This window comes from Carassius carassius, chromosome 46 (genome assembly GCF_963082965.1).
Source record: "Carassius carassius chromosome 46, fCarCar2.1, whole genome shotgun sequence".
Taxonomy (NCBI): domain Eukaryota; kingdom Metazoa; phylum Chordata; class Actinopteri; order Cypriniformes; family Cyprinidae; genus Carassius; species Carassius carassius.
The window spans coordinates 195,591-214,717 of NC_081800.1; the positions used below are offsets into that span (position 1 = coordinate 195,591).

At 42.8% G+C, this 19,127-nt stretch overlaps 2 non-coding genes and 2 pseudogenes across 2 annotated transcripts; all 4 read right to left on the bottom strand.

Moving 5' to 3' along the window:
* Positions 1-5,474: 5,474 nt before the first annotated feature.
* LOC132129820 (U1 spliceosomal RNA) lies at positions 5,475-5,638 on the bottom strand. Its single transcript, XR_009428594.1, has one exon. It is a non-coding gene; the product is annotated as a U1 spliceosomal RNA (small nuclear RNA).
* A 351-nt stretch (positions 5,639-5,989) lies between these two features.
* LOC132129860 (U2 spliceosomal RNA) lies at positions 5,990-6,164 on the bottom strand (annotated as a pseudogene).
* An 11,983-nt stretch (positions 6,165-18,147) lies between these two features.
* On the bottom strand, positions 18,148-18,311 carry LOC132129827 (U1 spliceosomal RNA). Its single transcript, XR_009428600.1, has one exon. It is a non-coding gene; the product is annotated as a U1 spliceosomal RNA (small nuclear RNA).
* A 346-nt stretch (positions 18,312-18,657) lies between these two features.
* LOC132129850 (U2 spliceosomal RNA) lies at positions 18,658-18,833 on the bottom strand (annotated as a pseudogene).
* Between the last annotated feature and the right edge of the window lie 294 nt (positions 18,834-19,127).

The window sequence follows — 19,127 nt, forward strand, 5'->3', positions numbered from 1 at the left end:
ATGACCCCAGTGGAGATCCTCTTGAACCAAGGCACCGCTGCTCCACTTTACAACTTGGGGCATCTACGGGCAGTCAGGGCTTGTGGCTGCAGGGACCTTTTCTGGTGAAGCTCTGGCCCCTTCGTCCGACTGGAAACATGAGGCGTACTCCTGCTGCCTAAATTTTGCCAGCTGTTGGGTGGTGTGTAGGGACACCTGCATGTGATTCCCTACCAGCAGGTTTCTGGAGGTCCAAATAGCGTCTTTGATACAATTTATTGTGAGCCAACGGTTAGTGTACGTTTCTGCTGGCAGGTCTCTCTGGCTCACCAATCCTATTACGGTCCAATAGTCCGGAACCCCCCCTGCTGGCAGGTACGGGAATTGCAGGGGACCAGCCGTTGCCCACAGGTCCCTCGCAGCACTGCATTCCCAGAGCGCGTGCCTCACAGTCTCAGGTGCGCCACAACCGGGCTTTGGACACGTAGAAATCTTTGCCATGCCCCGGGAATGCATCACAGCCCTGACCGGGAGGATCTCATGGGCTGCCATCCAGGCCAGATCCGGTGTCTATTCCAAAGGGCTGGGTGGGACATATTCTTCCAGATTGTTTGGGCTTCACTGAGGGTGAGTCCACGGACTGGGCTCACTAGCTCTCGTTCCTGCACAAGGGAGAGGAGGCAGCGGTGATTTGTCAACATTTTAATATCTTGTTGTTCTAAAAGAAACTTCTTTAAAAAAGTTTTTATAAAGGCATATGCTGGGGGTAATTTAAAAGCAACTGGCAATGTATGGTCTGTAGGTAAGAATTTTAGGGCACTTAAATAAGAGCCCATCCAAAAACGGCTCATTGCAACTGTTTTGCTTGTCGTGTTTGTATTTGTAGCATATTTTATGTGTAGCGCAGTATAGTATGCCCCTATGAACAAGAAGAAGTTTGGTACTCCTTTTCCTCCGTTTCTTGGAGCTTTCTTCATCTACTCTCTCTTTAGCCTCTCCCATTTTCCACTCCAAAGGAAACGGAAGATTTCACGGTCCACTGCTAAAAGGAACCATTTAGGGGGATGAAAGACAGAACACAGCATTAAAAACAAAGGTAAGATCACAGATTTAATTATTAAAATCTTGCCTTCTAATGTCATTTGTCTCAATCGCCAAAACCCCATTTTTTTCCTTATTTTTGTTAGAGTATTTTGCCAATTTCCTTTCCCACCTCCATCTTGGTCAATTTTTATCCCAAGTATTTTTATGTCTGTCTTTTTTACTTCAAGTTCTATCTTTTCCGTTTCTATAGATTCCCATGGTCCAAAAAATTGTACTTGTGTTCTTTTCCTGTTTAGTCTGGCCCCTGATGCCCTCCCAAACCAGTCCGTCAGGTCCATAGTCCTATGTATTGATAAAATGTCGGTACATAAAAGATTCACATCATCCATATATAAAACGGTCTTCACTGTCAGTCCACCTGTCCCTGGGATAGTCAGTCCCCTGATCCATGTGTCCCTTCTCAAAGCCTGCGCTAGGGGCTCGATACATGCCACGTACATGAGGGGAGATAACGGGCACCCCTGACGTACACCGCAGCATACATCTACTGTTTTTGTCAAGTGCCCATTCACCAAAATCCTGCTGGTTATCTCTTTATATAGCAGCCCCACCCATGCTATGAATTTCCCTGGAAACCCCATTTTTTGCAGTACATGGAGTAAGTACTGGTGCGAGACCCGATCAAAAGCTTTTTCAAAATCTAAATTTAAAACTGCGAGCCTAATGTTTCTGTCCCTCGCATAACAGATGGTGTCTCTCATCAGAATGAGGCTGTCCGTGATCTTTCTCCCGGGGACTGCGCAGGTTTGATCCGGGTGGATCAGATCCCCCAAAATTGAAGACATCCGAACCATTAAAATTTTACTAAACAATTTACAATCTACATTTAAGAGAGTTATTGGTCGCCAGTTTTTCAAGTCAGTCCTATCGTCTTTCTTATATAAAAGTGTAACTGTCCCAGTCCTAAAACTATCTGGTAATTTATCCAAGTCATAAAATTCATTAAAGACAGCTAAAAGGTCATGTGCTAAAATATCCCAGAATGTTTTGTAAAACTCGAGTGGGAGGCCATCCTCTCCAGGTGACTTTCTTTCCTTAAAATGTTTTAAACATTTTTCCATTTCTATTAAGTTAAAATCCTTTGTCAAATACGTACTTTCCATTACTGTTTTGTTGATTAATTCTAAAACCTCCTTTAAGATATCGTTGTTTATATCTTTTTCTCCATATAATTCCTCATAAAAATCTTCCACCACTTTTAACATATTTTGTGTGCTTGTCACCAGGTTATTTTCTTTGTTTTTCAAACCTATCATGGCCCTTCCTCTGTTCACTATTTTACGAAAGAAATAACTTGTGCATTTTTCTCCTTCTTCTATTTCTCTTTCTCTACTTTGTAAAATAATTCTTTTGTTTTTTATCTCTGATAGTTCTGCCATTGTCTTTTTTACTTGGCGAATATCTTCGTTAAAATCAAAACCTTGGTTACAAAGAGTAAAATAACGCTGCAATCGTTTTTGCAGTCCCACCATGCATCTCTTCTCTTTATCTTTTTCCTTTTTCCCAGCCAATTTAAAAAAAGTCTTAGTCCTTCCCTTAACCATTTCCCACCACTGTGCATTTGTGTCATAAAAGTCTTTTAAAGTCTGCCATTGGCTGTACTGCTCCCTGAATTCTTTTACTATATTTGTATCCTGTAACAGGGAGCAGTTCAATCTCCAAAGTCCTCTACCTATTGTCACACCTATTGGAAGTGAAAGGGTGCATGTAAGCATAGTGTGATCTGAAAAGAAAACGGGGGTTAATTTAGCATCTACTGGTATAAGGTCCCGTGTGAAGATGTGATCAATACGGGAGGCTCTAGTGCCATCACCACTAAACCAGGTGAGTCCTTGTTCTCCAGGATGCATGGTTTTAAAACAGTCCGTCAAATTTAAATCTCTTATTATAGTCTGCAATAAAATCGATGTTTTGTCTATTTTAAAATCATCCCCTGCACCTTTCCTATCATTTTTGCTGAGGATGCAATTAAAATCCCCTGCTAAAATGACTGGAGCCCTTCCTAAAAGCTGGGACTGCACATCTTCTAAAAGGTCATTCCTGTCATTCTTATCTGTAAAACCATAAATATTTAACACATTAAATTCATGTCCTAAAAAAGACAAAATTACTAAAAGTGCTCGACCGTCTCTCACTACTGTGCTCCCCTTCACCAGAATATAAGGATTTTTAATTAAAATTGCAATTCCGTCTGCCCGGTTATAGTTGGATCCACTCCACACCGATGGTAAATGGCCCCATTGCTCTTCCCATCTCCTGTAGTTTTTTTCAAAGGGTAGAGCACATTCTTGTAAAAGGAAAATGTCACTTTTTTGAGTTTGTAAGAAGGATAAAACAGTTTTGGCTCTCAATTGTGACCTCACACTTCTGACATTCAGGGTAGAGAGTGTAAGCGTCATGAGCAGAACAATTAAAAATGACAGATAAGACGTTTTAAAAGACATTAAAATTTACTTTAAATCATTTACAATGAATATCCATGTCCTGTGAAACAAGCTTTCCCCTTGATCTCATTGTCGGAGAATCAGGGGATTGAAGCTGCTTCCCCCTTGAGTTTGCTCTTGGGGTTGATGTTTGGAGTTCTATTGATAAAAAGGACACCTCATTTGGAGAATCGAGTGGAAAGAGCCGATTTAGATCCTCTGAAGAAGAGGAAAAGGACGGTATTCCCACTCTGTCCCTTTTCTCATTTTTCTCCTCGATGGGAGATTGAGCATTCCTTTTTTTACTTGTCAGTTTAACACCTAGAAAATCATTACTCACCTCCTTATCTTTGGATTTTTCTTGTTCTTCTAGGTTTTCCTCAGCTACTTTTTCTTGTTCTCGTTTGCTTTTTTCTGTATCCTCCCCTTTGCCCTGTTCATTTTTCTCTCCTTCATTACCAGTCAATGATTGGTGGAGTTCCATCTCCTCATTTTCGTCTGTACCAATCATGTGATTTGGTGGGAAATTTGAAATTAACTCCACCCCCTCTCTCTCCATTCTTTCTTGTTCTTTGGTGGCCATTTTATTTGTTTTAACCTTGTAGGCAAATGACTTGGGGCAGTCCCTGTAGAGATGGTTAGACTCTCCACAAAGATTGCACCTCCTGCCATTGGGACATTCATCAAATGTATGCCCAATTTCTCTGCATTTCCCACAAAATGACTTCTGGCAAGCTTCCACTAAATGCCCAACCACTCCACACCTACGGCAGAGTTTGGGCATTCCTTGGTAATATATATATATATATCCTCTGTTTTCTCCAAGCACAATCACTGATGGAAGATGTTTCAGGCCCTGGAAGCCCTGGGGATCTTCCCACTGCTTAATGGGAATTTTCCAAGAGCATTTCCAGATACCATCTTCATCTAACATTTTCATGGCTTGTCCTCTCACAGAGCAGTATCTCCCCAACCAAGTACATATATCTTCCCCATTAACGGTTTCATTGAACATTCGGACAATAACCATTTTGTGGGTATTGTCTGTTAGTTTCTCCACCTTAAACATGGAACAGTGGGTCTTTACATTTTCATACCTAGACCAGAAGTCATTCAACAAACTAGCAGATTTAAAGCTAACATCAAACACTTTACTGAAATGGAGGGACAAAATGCAATTTAAATCATGCAGACTGAATTTCAAGGTTTGCTGGACAAATTTGCGGGAAAAGTCCAAACGCTCGTAAAAAGTTACGCATCATTAAAGTTACGCATCGCTCGTAACTCCCAAACGGTTCATCGCAGAGCCACGTACCTTATGTCATGGGAATCCTTGGCTCGAGCCGAACCAGACGCAGGTCTCAGATTGGCTCGTCGCTCTGACGGAATTTTCGGGTATTTGGGATTTTGTCGAAAACCTTCTTTTGCAACCTAGCGCCAGGTATTTGGCCCAGTCCCACCCAAAGCAGCACAGAAAGCTTCTCTGGAGTCTGCCTGTCAATAATCATCCCAAAAAAGTGGAAATTTCCATTCACCTTGGCGAGGGGACCTCAAAATGTGCTACGGTGGCGTGTCCGAGATGGCTCGAATGGCTATAACTCCAGGAAGGAATGAGATCCCTTCACCCAAATCGGCACACTTGTGCAGGGGCTCAGTCAGAAGCAAGGTGAAAAAGGGCGCTGCTACAGGCCACTCGGTGGCACTGTAAGCGACAACAAAATTAATACCAATTGAAAAAGGACAACCAAACAACATGGAGACAATCAGTCCAATCGACTTTCAAAGTAAGGTCTGTGCTATATTCGAACTGAACCACCCACCAGGGTCCGATTTTTCAAGAGCGTAACTGACTTTGTTTCACAGGCGCACAACACATACCTCGCATGTGACAGAACTCCCCATTCTGAAACGCAAAAAAAAAAAAAAAACCTGGAAAAAACCTCTTCTGCTTTGTTTCACCAACAATTTCAGGGGAGAGCGCGAACGCAGTCCCCCACTACCATAAATTATGCAGTCGAGATTCCCGCATTTGGGGAATTCGCAGGGGTCAGCATGGCCGGAGTGCAATGGGCAAGCCTCGCCCTGGGTGAACCGCCTTCTTGATCATGGTGTCTCCCCTGCCAGGTAAGTATGAAGGCCCAGGCGGTCAGCCAGAGGTACGATTTGCGTCTCTACCGTCCACACCAACGGTTAGCCCCCCTCCAGGAAAGGAAGGACGGGTGCCTTCCGTTACTGGGCTGGAAACTGCCAAGCTCATGGGCCGGTGCTTCCCAACGCCGGTTTTAGATGACTCTCTTTAACCAAACACACCTGATTTGATGCATCACCTCGTCTGTGAAAGACCTCAGGTGGGTGCATCGTTCGTGTAAGAGTCCAAGACCCCAGGAGGGCGCATCAGGAAAAAAGTTCGCAATACACCACAGCATGGCAGATCTCATTCCTTGTTCTGCTATTCGACACAATAAACGGCAATCCCCAAAAAGGGAAAGCACACCGTTCCTGGAGACACTGCAATACCAGGCCGATGCTTGGGGTGGACGGAGCAAGCCCCGGCTCTAGCTCCGTGATCTAAAAATTCATTTAATATGTAGTCCCCGGATGGGGGACGTATCAGATATTAAACTGATAAGAACAGATTTTTTCTTTCGAAAAAGTTTTATTGTCACCATTTTCATATTTGCATTTTTACTTTTTTACACACATTTCTTTGTTTTCAGTCACAAAGATTATTATTGTTATTATTTAAACATGCCAGAATACATATAATAAATACACAGTTTTAAAATCAAATTACAAAATTGTTAAAAAAAAAACAAAAAAAAACATTATATGTAACATTGTTTTAAAATATTCCATGTTTATGTTGTGTTATAAAAGGTGTTAAACGTTATAAAAGTAAAAAAACACAAGTTAAAATAGTACACAAGCATCTTTTTTGTTCAATAAAACACCATTACATTTGATAAAACACAAAAAAACAAAAAAAACAAAAAAAATTCAGATTTATAGCCTTTAAAAGTCATCTGTTGTGCAAAACCAGAGGTGAGTCCTTATCAAGTTATCCTTCACCCCACTCTCCAGAACAGGCATGTGAGATGCTGCTTCATGGGCTCAGCGGAAATCCCCTCTCCTCCGGCCCGCTGGCCTGCTGTTCCCGTAGCCAGAGTGGTAAGGGTGCATCTACGGGCAGCCAGGGTCGGTGCCTGCCGGGACCCTCTTCATGCGACCCCGGCCCCCCCTCCAAATATCGTCGTCCGGTACCCCTGCAGCATTGATGTTACCTTTAGCTCGCATGCATGGAGGGTTACCGTAACGCGCTTCCCTACCAGCAGGTTTCTGGTGGCCCAGATGGCATCCTTGATGACGTTAAGGGTGAGCCAGAGCGAGGTGAATTCCTGTGCTGTCATGCCCTTCAAGCCCTGGCCCACCCCAAGGATGGCGAGCTGGTACCCGAACTGGGCCCCACCCACTGGTAGGCACGGGAAATACAGGGGACCGGTCTTGGCCCACAGGTCCCGTGCAGCGCCGCACTCCCAGAGCAGGTGGTGGACAGTCTCCGGGGAATTGCAGCCGGACCGAGGGCAGATGGGGTTTTTGGCCATGCCTCTGGAGTGCATAACCGCCCTGACCGGGAGGATTTCATGAGCCACCATCCATGATAAATCCTTGTGCCTGTTCTGGAGAGTGGGGTGGGCAGCGTTCCTCCAAACTTGTTTGGCCTCACCTAGTGTGAGGCCTGGAACTGGACTCACCGGTTCCCGGTCCTGCACAAGAGAGACAAGATGCTTGTGGTTAGTTAAAATGGTGACATCTTGCTGTTCTAAAAGGTATTTCTTTAAAAACTTTTTTATAAAACTATATTCTTTAGGCAGGTTAAAAGATACTGGTATTCTCAAATCTACAGGTAAAATCTTAAGAGTCCTTAGATAAGACCCCATCCAAAATCGTGTCATGGCTGCCGTCTTGTTCTCGTTGGATGGGGTCACAGCATATTTTATGTGGAGGGTGGTAAAGCGGCTGCCTAAAAACAGGTGGGGGTCTGGCAGGACTTTTCCGCCGTTTTCCGGTCTCTTTTTGACCACCTCCCTCTTCAATCTTTCCCACTTGGACCCCCACAAGGAAATAAAACACCGCACTCTCTAGGTCCATCAGGAATTCCCTAGGTGGGATAAAAACAGAACAAACAAGTAACATTAAAGGTAAAATAACAGATTTAAAAATTAAAATTTTACCTTCAATTTTCAACTGTCTTAGTCCCCAAAACCCCAGTCTTTTCCTAGCTTTCCCTAGCAAGTCAGTCCAGTTGTCTCGTCCACCTCCTTCTTTATCAAATTTAACGCCTAAAATTTTAAAATCATTGTCTTTAAAAACCAAATCAAGTCCTCCTGTGTCCACGTCTCCCCACGGCCCAAAGAGCTGGGCCTCGGACTTGTTTCTATTGACTTTGGCGCCCGAGGCCCGACCGTACCAGTCAGTCAAGTCCAGTGCTCTTCGTATGGATAAAACGTCCGTGGCTAAAAGAGTTACGTCGTCCATGTATAAAGCACAGGTCGCCGTCAGTCCACCCGTCCCAGGAACGTCCAGTCCTTTGATCCATTTATCCTTTCTCAAGATCTGTGCCAGTGGCTCGATACAAGCCACATACAGGAGAGGAGATAAAGATCATCCCTGACGGACACCACTGTGTATGTTCACAGCTTTGGAAAGATGCCCATTTATTAGAATTTTGCTGACTATTCCCTTGTACAGCAGTCCCACCCAGGCTATAAACCTCTCTCGAAACCCCATTTTCTCCAGTACCTGGAAGAGGTACTGGTGCGAGACTCGATCAAATGCTTTTTCAAAATCTAAATTTAGGACTACTAGCCGAATATTTCTGTCTCTCGCGTAACAGATGGCGTCTCTAATCAGCACTAGGTTGTCTGTTATCTTTCTTCCGGGCACAGCACAAGCTTGATCCGGGTGGATCACATCCTCTAAAACAGTCGACATGCGTGTCGCTAAAATCTTACTAAAAAGTTTACCATCGAAATTTAAAAGCGTGATTGGTCTCCAATTGTTTAAGTCAGTCCTGTCCCCTTTTTTGTACAGTAAAGACACTATCCCTATCCTAAAACTGTCGGGTAGTCTGTCAAGAGTCTCAAAGTTGTTAAAAACAGCCAATAATTCATGTGCTAAAATATCCCAAAAAGTAAGATAAAACTCTAGGGGAAGTCCATCTGCTCCTGGGGACTTCCCCTTTTTAAAACCTTTAAGAGCTTTATGTAATTCTAAAATAGTAAAATCTTGGGATAAAAACTTATTTTGGCCATTAACATTCTTGACTAAAAAATTTAAAACTTCCCTTGCCGTATCATTGTGTACATCTTTTTTACAATACAAATCCTCATAAAATCCCTCTACATTTTTTTAAATCTCTTCTGTTGTGTTTGCATCCCTCCCTCCTACCTTAACCCTGGTTATTGCCCCTCCCCTTGTTATTATCTTTTTAAAAAAGTAACTTGTACACTTTTCACCTTCCTCTATTTCTCTTTCTTTGCTTCTTAAAATAACACCTTTACTTTGGATACGAGATAAAACTGACATTTCTTTTTTTACATCTGTTATTTCTTGGCTAAAATCAAAACCATTATTTAAAAGATTAAAATATCTTTGTAATCTTTTTGCAACCCCATCATGCATCTCTTTTCCCTATTCTTTTTATCTTTCCCTACCTTCCTAAAAAACTGTCTTGTCCGGTCCTTTACCATTTCCCACCACTGTGCACGTGTCTCATAAAAGTCTTGGAGGGTCTGCCATTGGCTGAACTGCTCCATATATTCTCTAACCACTTCTTCATCCACTAATAGGGAACAGTTCAGCTTCCACATCCCTCCTCCTACTGTCACACCCGGGGAAAGTGAAAGGGTGCAAGACAGCATCATGTGATCAGAAAAAAAGAGAGGGGTCAATGTTGCATCGGTTGGCGGGCAGTCCCTTGTAAAAACATAGTCAATTCGAGAGGCTCTGGCGCCATCACCACTGAACCAGGTGAAGCCCTCCTCTCTTTGATGCAGTTGTTTAAAACAGTCAACTAACTTAAAATCCTTGACTAAACTTTGTAATAAAACCGATGTCTTATCGACCTTAAAATCTTCTCCTACTCTCTTCCTATCTGTTTTTGATAAAACACAGTTAAAATCCCCTGCTACTATTAGGGGAGCCCTGCCTAACATGTGGGGCTGCAGGTCTTCTAAAAGCTCATACCTGTCATTTTTTTCTGTAAAACCATACACGTTAAGAACCTTAAAATCTCTCCCTAAAAAAGTCAGGTTTGCTAAAAGAGCCCGCCCTTCCCTCACCACAGTGCTATCCTTCACCATGATGTTTGAATTTTTTATTAAAATAGCGACACCATCATTCTTGTTGAAGTTGGAGCCACTCCATATTGAGGGCCCCATGGTCCACATCTCCTCCAACTTCCTGTGGTTACTTAAAAAGGGCAGAGCACACTCTTGCAGTAAAAACAAATCTGACTTAAAAGACTTTAAAAGGGATAAAATGCTCTGTGCTCGCAAGGTGGACCTCACACTTCTTTACATTTATGGTAGAGATAGTGAGGGCCATGAGCAGTATGGTTAAAACAGTATGAGACATTTAAACAGAAGACTAAAAGACTACAAAAATATGCTTAAAATCATGTTTTATCTTGTTTCACCTGCTCTTCCTTTCTCCCAGATGAACTGGGGCCCGGAGAACAGGTGCTCGACACATCGGGTGCTACAGAGAAACCCTCTTGTAACTCCCTAGGCGACGATGGTCTTAGCTTGATGTGCAAAAAGGAAACCTCATTTGGGGATTCTAGGGGCCACATGCGTTCTTGATCTTCCAAATCGGAACTATCAAGCCGCTGTGCTGCCCTAGCTTTTTTCTCCTCTGTTTCCACCAGAGGAGATCCCGCAGGTCTTTTTTGCACTTGAGCATTTGGGAGTGAACACACAAATTCACTCCCACTGGATTCCTGCACCAAATCTGACACCGTTTCTAGGGAAGAGCTTGTTTCTTCCTCGCTCACTTCTCCTTCCGTGACTTTTTCCAGTTCAATATCTGACTCCGCCCCTGTGGCCGCCCCACTTCCTCCTTCCTGCCCAATCCCTGAGGCCGGCTGGGGATTTGAAATTCCCGCCAAAACCTCAGGGACCGCCTCCTCTTTCCTTTGTTCATTCGTTTGTTGCCCATGTGGGGCGGCCATTTTGAGCTTGTTGGCAAAACTTTTAGGGCAGTCTCTGTAGAGTTGGTTTGTTTCTCCACAAAGATTACACCGTCTGCCATTGGTACAATCATCAAAACTGTGACCAATTTCTCTACACTTCCCACATACTAACTCTTGGCATGCTTCAGCGAGATGACCAAACCTGCAACATTCCTGCAGAGTTTGGGCATTCCTTGATAATGTATGTAGCCTCTGTTCTCTCCGAGCACAATCATGGAAGGCAGATGTTTCAGGCCCTGGTAGCCCCCAGCGTCTTCCCATTGTTTAATGGGAATTCGCCAGGAGCATGTCCAAATGCCATCTTCATCTAACACTTTGACAGGCTGGCCTCGAACAGTGCAAAATCTACCCAACTAAACACAAATATCATCTCCAGTCACTGTTTCATTGAACATCCTGACAATCACAGTTTTAAGTGTGTTATCCGAAAGTTTCTCGACAGTGAACATGGAGAACTGTGCTTTAACTGAATCAAACCTTTGCCAAAAGTCATTAAGCAGGGAAGCGGTTTTAAAACTGACATCAAATCCTTTGTTCAAGGGCAGAGTCATCAAACAATTCAGGTCGTCAGATCTAAAAGCTAAGGTCTTTGGATCAGCTTCCTGGAAAAGTCCATACGGGACACTCCAAGGAGCTTCCCCTCAACCTGCCTGAATAAAAAACGCACGCTGTGGTGCCTCCGCACCCCGGCACGGGCAGCCGACATGATGGAGGCACCAACAGCCTAAAAACTTAAAACAACAATAAATACAACAATAAATAACCAAATAAATAATTAAAAGACCTTACCTTAAAACTTGTTGGAGCCCGAAGCAGCAGAGTTCAATGTACCTCTCGAAGTTGTGTGACTCAAGATATAAAAAGATCTCGAGTCAGGAAACCTCCAAGAGGCGATCGCAGTCTCAACCGTCTGACAAGATACGTGATCTTAGCCAAAAGGCCGAGAAGCGATCTGATAAGAACAGATTTTTTTTTCTTTTTAAATGTTTTATTGTCACAATAAACTCTTTTAACATGCACACATCTGATAGTATAAGAACAGATTTTTCATCAAAAACAGATATTCACATGTGTCGTAAAGTAGGTAGACACAAATAGAACATATTTGTATAGTTTGTAGTAGCATGAAAAAAAAAATGAAAAAAATATATATAAAGATTAATACATCAAGTCATATTTGGAATTTGCCCAGTTTAAAACATCACTTAAATATATAAAAATTAAAAAGATTAATATACTAAAAAAAGGAAACTTTGTCTATATGACACTCTTGTGCATGGAAGAAGGGAAAAATTGTAGCAAGTGCGGAATTTTCTGTCCTTTCAGCCCTCAAGAAACAGAGACACCGAGACCTGACTTCATGACCCCAGTGGAGATCCTCTTGAACCAAGGCACCGCTGCTCCACTTTACAACTTGGGGCATCTACGGGCAGTCAGGGCTTGTGGCTGCAGGGACCTTTTCTGGTGAAGCTCTGGCCCCTTCGTCCGACTGGCAACATGAGGCGTACTCCTGCTGCCTGAATTTTGCCAGCTGTTGGGTGGTGTGTAGGGACACCTGCATGTGCTTCCCTACCAGCAGGTTTCTGGAGGTCCAAATAGCGTCTTTGATACAATTTATTGTGAGCCAATGGTTAGTGTACGTTTCTGCTGGCAGGTCTCTCTGGCTCACCAATCCTATTACGGTCCAATAGTCCGGAACCCGCCCTGCTGGCAGGTACGGGAATTGCAGGGGACCAGCCGTTGCCCACAGGTCCCTCGCAGCACTGCATTCCCAGAGCGCGTGCCTCACAGTCTCAGGTGCGCCACAACCGGGCTTTGGACACGTAGAAATCTTTGCCATGCCCCGGGAATGCATCACAGCCCTGACCGGGAGGATCTCATGGGCTGCCATCCAGGCCAGATCCCGGTGTCTATTCCAAAGGGCTGGGTGGGACACATTCTTCCAGATTGTTTGGGCTTCACTGAGGGTGAGTCCACGGACTGGGCTCACTAGCTCTCGTTCCTGCACAAGGGAGAGAAGGCAGCGGTGATTTGTCAACATTTTAATATCTTGTTGTTCTAAAAGAAACTTCTTTAAAAAAGTTTTTATAAAGGCATATGCTGGGGGTAATTTAAAAGCAACTGGCAATGTATGGTCTGTAGGTAAGAATTTCAGGGCTCTTAAATAAGAGCCCATCCAAAAACGGCTCATTGCAACTGTTTTGCTTGTCGTGTTTGTATTTGTAGCATATGTTATGTGTAGGGCAGTATAGTATGCCCCTATGAACAAGAAGAAGTTTGGTACTCCTTTTCCTCCGTTTCTTGGAGCTTTCTTCATCTCCTCTCTCTTTAGCCTCTCCCATTTTCCACACCAAAGGAAACGGAAGATTTCACGGTCCACTGCTAAAAGGAACCATTTAGGGGGATGAAAGACAGAACACAGCATTAAAAACAAAGGTAAGATCACAGATTTAATTATTAAAATCTTGCCTTCTAATGTCATTTGTCTCAATCACCAAAACCCCATTTTTTTCCTTATTTTTGTAAGAGTATTTTGCCAATTTCCTTTCCCACCTCCATCTTGGTCAATTTTTACCCCAAGTATTTTTATGTCGATCTTTTTTACTTCAAGTTCTATCTTTTCCGTTTCTATAGATTCCCATGGTCCAAAAAATTGTACTTGTGTTTTTTTCCTGTTTAGTCTGGCCCCTGATGCCCTCCCAAACCAGTCCGTCAGGTCCATAGTCCTATGTATTGATAAAATGTCGGTACATAAAAGATTCACATCATCCATATATAAAACGGTCTTCACTGTCAGTCCACCTGTCCCTGGGATAGTCAGTCCCCTGATCCATGTGTCCCTTCTCAAAGCCTGTGCTAGGGGCTTGATACATGCCACGTACAAGAGGGGAGATAACGGGCACCCCTGACGTACACCGCAGCATACATCTACTGTTTTTGTCAAGTGCCCATTCACCAAAATCCTGCTGGTTATCTCTTTATATAGCAGCCCCACCCATGCTATGAATTTCCCTGGAAACCCCATTTTTTGCAGTACATGGAGTAAGTACTGGTGCGAGACCCGATCAAAAGCTTTTTCAAAATCTAAATTTAAAACTGCGAGCCTAATGTTTCTGTCCCTCGCATAACAGATGGTGTCTCTCATCAGAATGAGGCTGTCCGTGATCTTTCTCCCGGGGACTGCGCAGGTTTGATCCGGGTGGATCAGATCCCCCAAAATTGAAGACATCCGAACCATTAAAATTTTACTAAACAATTTACAATCTACATTTAAGAGAGTTATTGGTCGCCAGTTTTTCAAGTCAGTCCTATCGTCTTTCTTATATAAAAGTGTAACTGTCCCAGTCCTAAAACTATCTGGTAATTTATCCAAGTCATAAAATTCATTAAAGACAGCTAAAAGGTCATGTGCTAAAATATCCCAGAATGTTTTGTAAAACTCGAGTGGGAGGCCATCCTCTCCAGGTGACTTTCTTTCCTTAAAATGTTTTAAACATTTTTCCATTTCTATTAAGTTAAAATCCTTTGTCAAATACGTACTTTCCATTACTGTTTTGTTGATTAATTCTAAAACCTCCTTTAAGATATCGTTGTTTATATCTTTTTCTCCATATAATTCCTCATAAAAATCTTCCACCACTTTTAACATATTTTGTGTGCTTGTCACCAGGTTATTTTCTTTGTTTTTCAAACCTATCATGGCCCTTCCTCTGTTCACTATTTTACGAAAGAAATAACTTGTGCATTTTTCTCCTTCTTCTATTTCTCTTTCTCTACTTTGTAAAATAATTCTTTTGTTTTTTATCTCTGATAGTTCTGCCATTGTCTTTTTTACTTGGCGAATATCTTTGTTAAAATCAAAACCTTGGTTACAAAGAGTAAAATAACGCTGCAGTCGTTTTTGCAGTCCCACCATGCATATCTTCTCTTTATCTTTTTCCTTTTTCCCAGCCAATTTAAAAAAAGTCTTAGTCCTTCCCTTAACCATTTCCCACCACTGTGCATTTGTGTCATAAAAGTCTTTTAAAGTCTTCCATTGGCTGTACTGCTCCCTGAATTCTTTTACTATATTTGTATCCTGTAACAGGGAGCAGTTCAATCTCCAAAGTCCTCTACCTATTGTCACACCTATTGGAAGTGAAAGGGTGCATGTAAGCATAGTGTGATCTGAAAAGAAAACGGGGGTTAATTTAGCATCTACTGGTATAAGGTCCCGTGTGAAGATGTGATCAATACGGGAGGCTCTAGTGCCATCACCACTAAACCAGGTGAGTCCTTGTTCTCCAGGATGCATGGTTTTAAAACAGTCCGTCAAATTTAAATATCTTATTATAGTCTGCAATAAAATCGATGTTTTGTCTATTTTAAAATCATCCCCTGCACCTTTCCTATCATTTTTACTGAGGATGCAATTAAAATCCCCTGCTAAAATGACTGGAGCCCTTCCTAAAAGCTGGGACTGCACATCTTCTAAAAGGTCATTCCTGTCATTCTTATCTGTAAAACCATAAATATTTAACACATTAAATTCATGTCCTAAAAAAGACAAATTTACTAAAAGTGCTCGACCGTCTCTCACTACTGTGCTCCCCTTCACCAGAATATAAGGATTTTTAATTAAAATTGCAATTCCGTCTGCCCGGTTATAGTTGGATCCACTCCACACCGATGGTAAATGGCCCCATTGCTCTTCCCATCTCCTGTAGTTTTTTTCAAAGGGTAGAGCACATTCTTGTAAAAGGAAAATGTCACTTTTTTGAGTTTGTAAGAAGGATAAAACAGTTTTGGCTCTCAATTGTGACCTCACACTTCTGACATTCAGGGTAGAGAGTGTAAGCGTCATGAGCAGAACAATTAAAAATGACAGATAAGATGTTTTAAAAGACATTAAAATTTACTTAAAATCATTTACAATGAATATCCATGTCCTGTGAAACAAGCTTTCCCCTTGATCTCATTGTCGGAGAATCAGGGGATTGAAGCTGCTTCCCCCTTGAGTTTGCTCTTGGGGTGGATGTTTGGAGTTCTATTGATAAAAAGGACACCTCATTTGGAGAATCGAGTGGAAAGAGCCGATTTAGATCCTCTGAAGAAAAGGAAAAGGACGGTATTCCCACTCTGTCCCTTTTCTCATTTTTCTCCTCGATGGAGGATTGAGCATTCCTTTTTTTACTTGTCAGTTTAACACCTAGAAAATCATTACTCACCTCCTTATCTTTGGATTTTTCTTGTTCTTCTAGGTTTTCCTCAGCTACTTTTTCTCGTTCTCGTTTGCTTTTTTCTGTATCCTCCCCTTTGCCCTCCCCTTTGTTCATTTTTCTCTCCTTCATTACCAGGCAATGATTGGTGGAGTTCCATCTCCTCATTTTCGTCTGTACCAATCATGTGATTTGGCGGGAAATTTGAAATTAACTCCACCCCCTCTCTCTCCATTCTTTCTTGTTCTTTGGTGGCCATTTTATTTGTTTTAACCTTGTTGGCAAATGACTTGGGGCAGTCCCTGTAGAGATGGTTAGACTCTCCACAAAGATTGCAACTCCTGCCATTGGGACATTCATCAAATGTATGCCCAATTTCTCTGCATTTCCCACAAAATGACTTCTGGCAAGCTTCCACTAAATGCCCAACCACTCCACACCTACGGCAGAGTTTGGGCATTCCTTGGTAATATATATATCCTCTGTTTTCTCCAAGCACAATCACTGATGGAAGATGTTTCAGGCCCTGGAAGCCCTGGAAGCCCTGGGGATCTTCCCACTGCTTAACGGGAATTTTCCAAGAGCAGTTCCAGATACCATCTTCATCTAACATTTTCATGGCTTGTCCTCTCACAGAGCAGTATCTCCCCAACCAAGTACATATATCTTCCCCATTAACGGTTTCATTGAACATTCGGACAATAACCATTTTGTGGGTATTGTCTGTTAGTTTCTCCACCTTAAACATGGAAAAGTGGGTCTTTACATTTTCAAACCTAGACCAGAAGTCATTCAACAAACTAGCAGATTTAAAGCTAACATCAAACCCTTTACTGAAAGGGAGGGAAAAAATGCAATTTAAATCATGCGGACTGAATTTCAAGGTTTGCTGGACAAATTTGCGGGAAAAGTCCAAACGAGACAATTGAACAAGCTTTCCATCTTTCTCTAGAAAATTAAAACACACGCTGTGGTGCCTCCGCACGCCGGCACGAGCAGCCGACATTTTGGAGGCAACAACAGCTTAAAAGACTACGCCAAAAAGCTATACAATTGAAAAACAACGACAACAGAAACAAATTACTTACCTTAAATCAAGGTCTTTGGGTAGAATTTTCACCTAAAGGAGATTACAAAAACACAACACTTATTACAATACAAAAAACACAGCTAAAAACAATACAATATACCTCTTTGAAAGGTAGATGGAAAGTGCTATAAGAAAGCACTCCCTATAACCTATTAGAGGCGATCGCAACACTGCCAAATGACAAGATACTTGATCTTAGCCAAAAGGCCGAGAAGCGATGCCGCTAATACGCAGCGGGGAGGAAGCGGGACACGGCGATACCCATCTCGGTTTTGGTAAGTCTGGGGGACCTAAAAATGCTGGGGGATGGTAGTACCCTCCCCTGTCTGCAACGTCACCGGGCCTCGTCACGCTCGGCCTGACGCTGGCACTGCAGCGACGGAAAGTACGGCATCGCTCGTCACTCCCAAACGGTTCGTTGCAGAGCCACGTGCCTTATGTCATGGGAATCCTTGGCTCGAGCCGAACCAGACACAGGTCTCAGATTGGCTAGTCGCTCTGACGGAATTTTCGGGTATTTGGGATTTTGTCGAAAACCTTCTTTTGCAACCAACGCCAGGTATTTGGCCCAGTCCCACGCAAAGCAGCACAGAAAGCTTCTCTGGAGTCTGCCTGTCAATAATCATCCCAAAAAAGTGGAAATTTCCATTCACCTTGGCGAGGGGACCTCAAAACGTGCTAAGGTGGCGTGTCCGAGATGACTCGAATGGCTATAACTCCAGAAAGGAATGAGATCCCTTCACCCAAATCGGCACACCTGTGCAGGGGATCAGTCAGAAGCAAGGTGAAAAAGGGCGCTGCGACAGGCCACTCGTTGGCGCTGTAAGTGACAACAAAATTAATACCAATTGTAAAAGGACAACCAAACAACATGGAGACAGCTACAGCTAGGCTGCAGTCAGTCCAATCGACTTTCAAAGTAAGGTCTGTGCTATATTCGAACTGAACCACCCACCAGGGTCCGTTTTTTCAAAAGCGTAACTGACTTTGTTTCACAAGCGCACAACACATACCTCGCATGTGACAGAACTCCCCATTCTGAAACGCAAAACAAAAAAAAACCTGGAAAAAACCTCTTCTGCTTTGTTTCACCAACAATTTCAGGGGAGAGCGCGAACGCAGTCCCCCACTACCATAAATTATGCAGTCGAGATTCCCGCATTTGGGGTATTCGCAGGGGTCAGCATGGCCGGAGTGCAATGGGCAAGCCTCGCCCTGGGTGAACCGCCTTCTTGATCATGGTGTCTCCCCTGCCAGGTAAGTATGAAGGCCCAGGCGGTCAGCCAGAGGTACGATTTGCGTCTCTACCGTCCACACCAACGGTTAGCCCCCCTCCAGGAAAGACGGGTGCCTTCCGTTACTGGCCTGGAAACTGCCAAGCTCATGGGCCGGTGCTTCCCAACGCCGGTTTTAGATGACTCTCTTTAACCAAACACACCTGATTCGATGCATCACCTCGTCTGTGAAAGACCTCAGGTGGGTGCATCGTTCGTGGAAGAGTCCAAGACCCCAGGAGGGCGCATCAGGAAAAAAGTTCGCAATACACCACAGCATGGCAGATCTCATTCCTTGTTCTGCTATTCGACACAATAAACGGCAATCCCCAAAAAGGGAAAGCACACCGTTCCTGGAGACACTGCAATACCAGGCCGATGCTTGGAGTGGACGGAGCAAGCCCCGGCTCCAGCTCCGTGATCTAAAAATCCATTTAATATGTAGTCCCCGGATGGGGGACGTATCAGATATTAAACTGATAAGAACAGAATTTTTTCTTTCGAAAAAGTTTTATTGTCACCATTTTCATATTTGCATTTTTACTTTTTCAAACACATTTCGTTTTCAAACACACAGATTATTTTTGTTATTATTTAAACATTCCAGAATACATATAATAAATACACAGTTTTAAAATAAAATTACAATCTTGTAAAAAAAAAAAAAAAACATTTTATGTAACATTGTTTTAAAATATTCCATGTATGTGATGTGTTATAAAAGGTGTTAAACGTTATAAAAGTAAAAAAACACAAGTTAAAAGTAGTACACAAGCATCTTTTTTGTTCAATAAAACCCATTACATT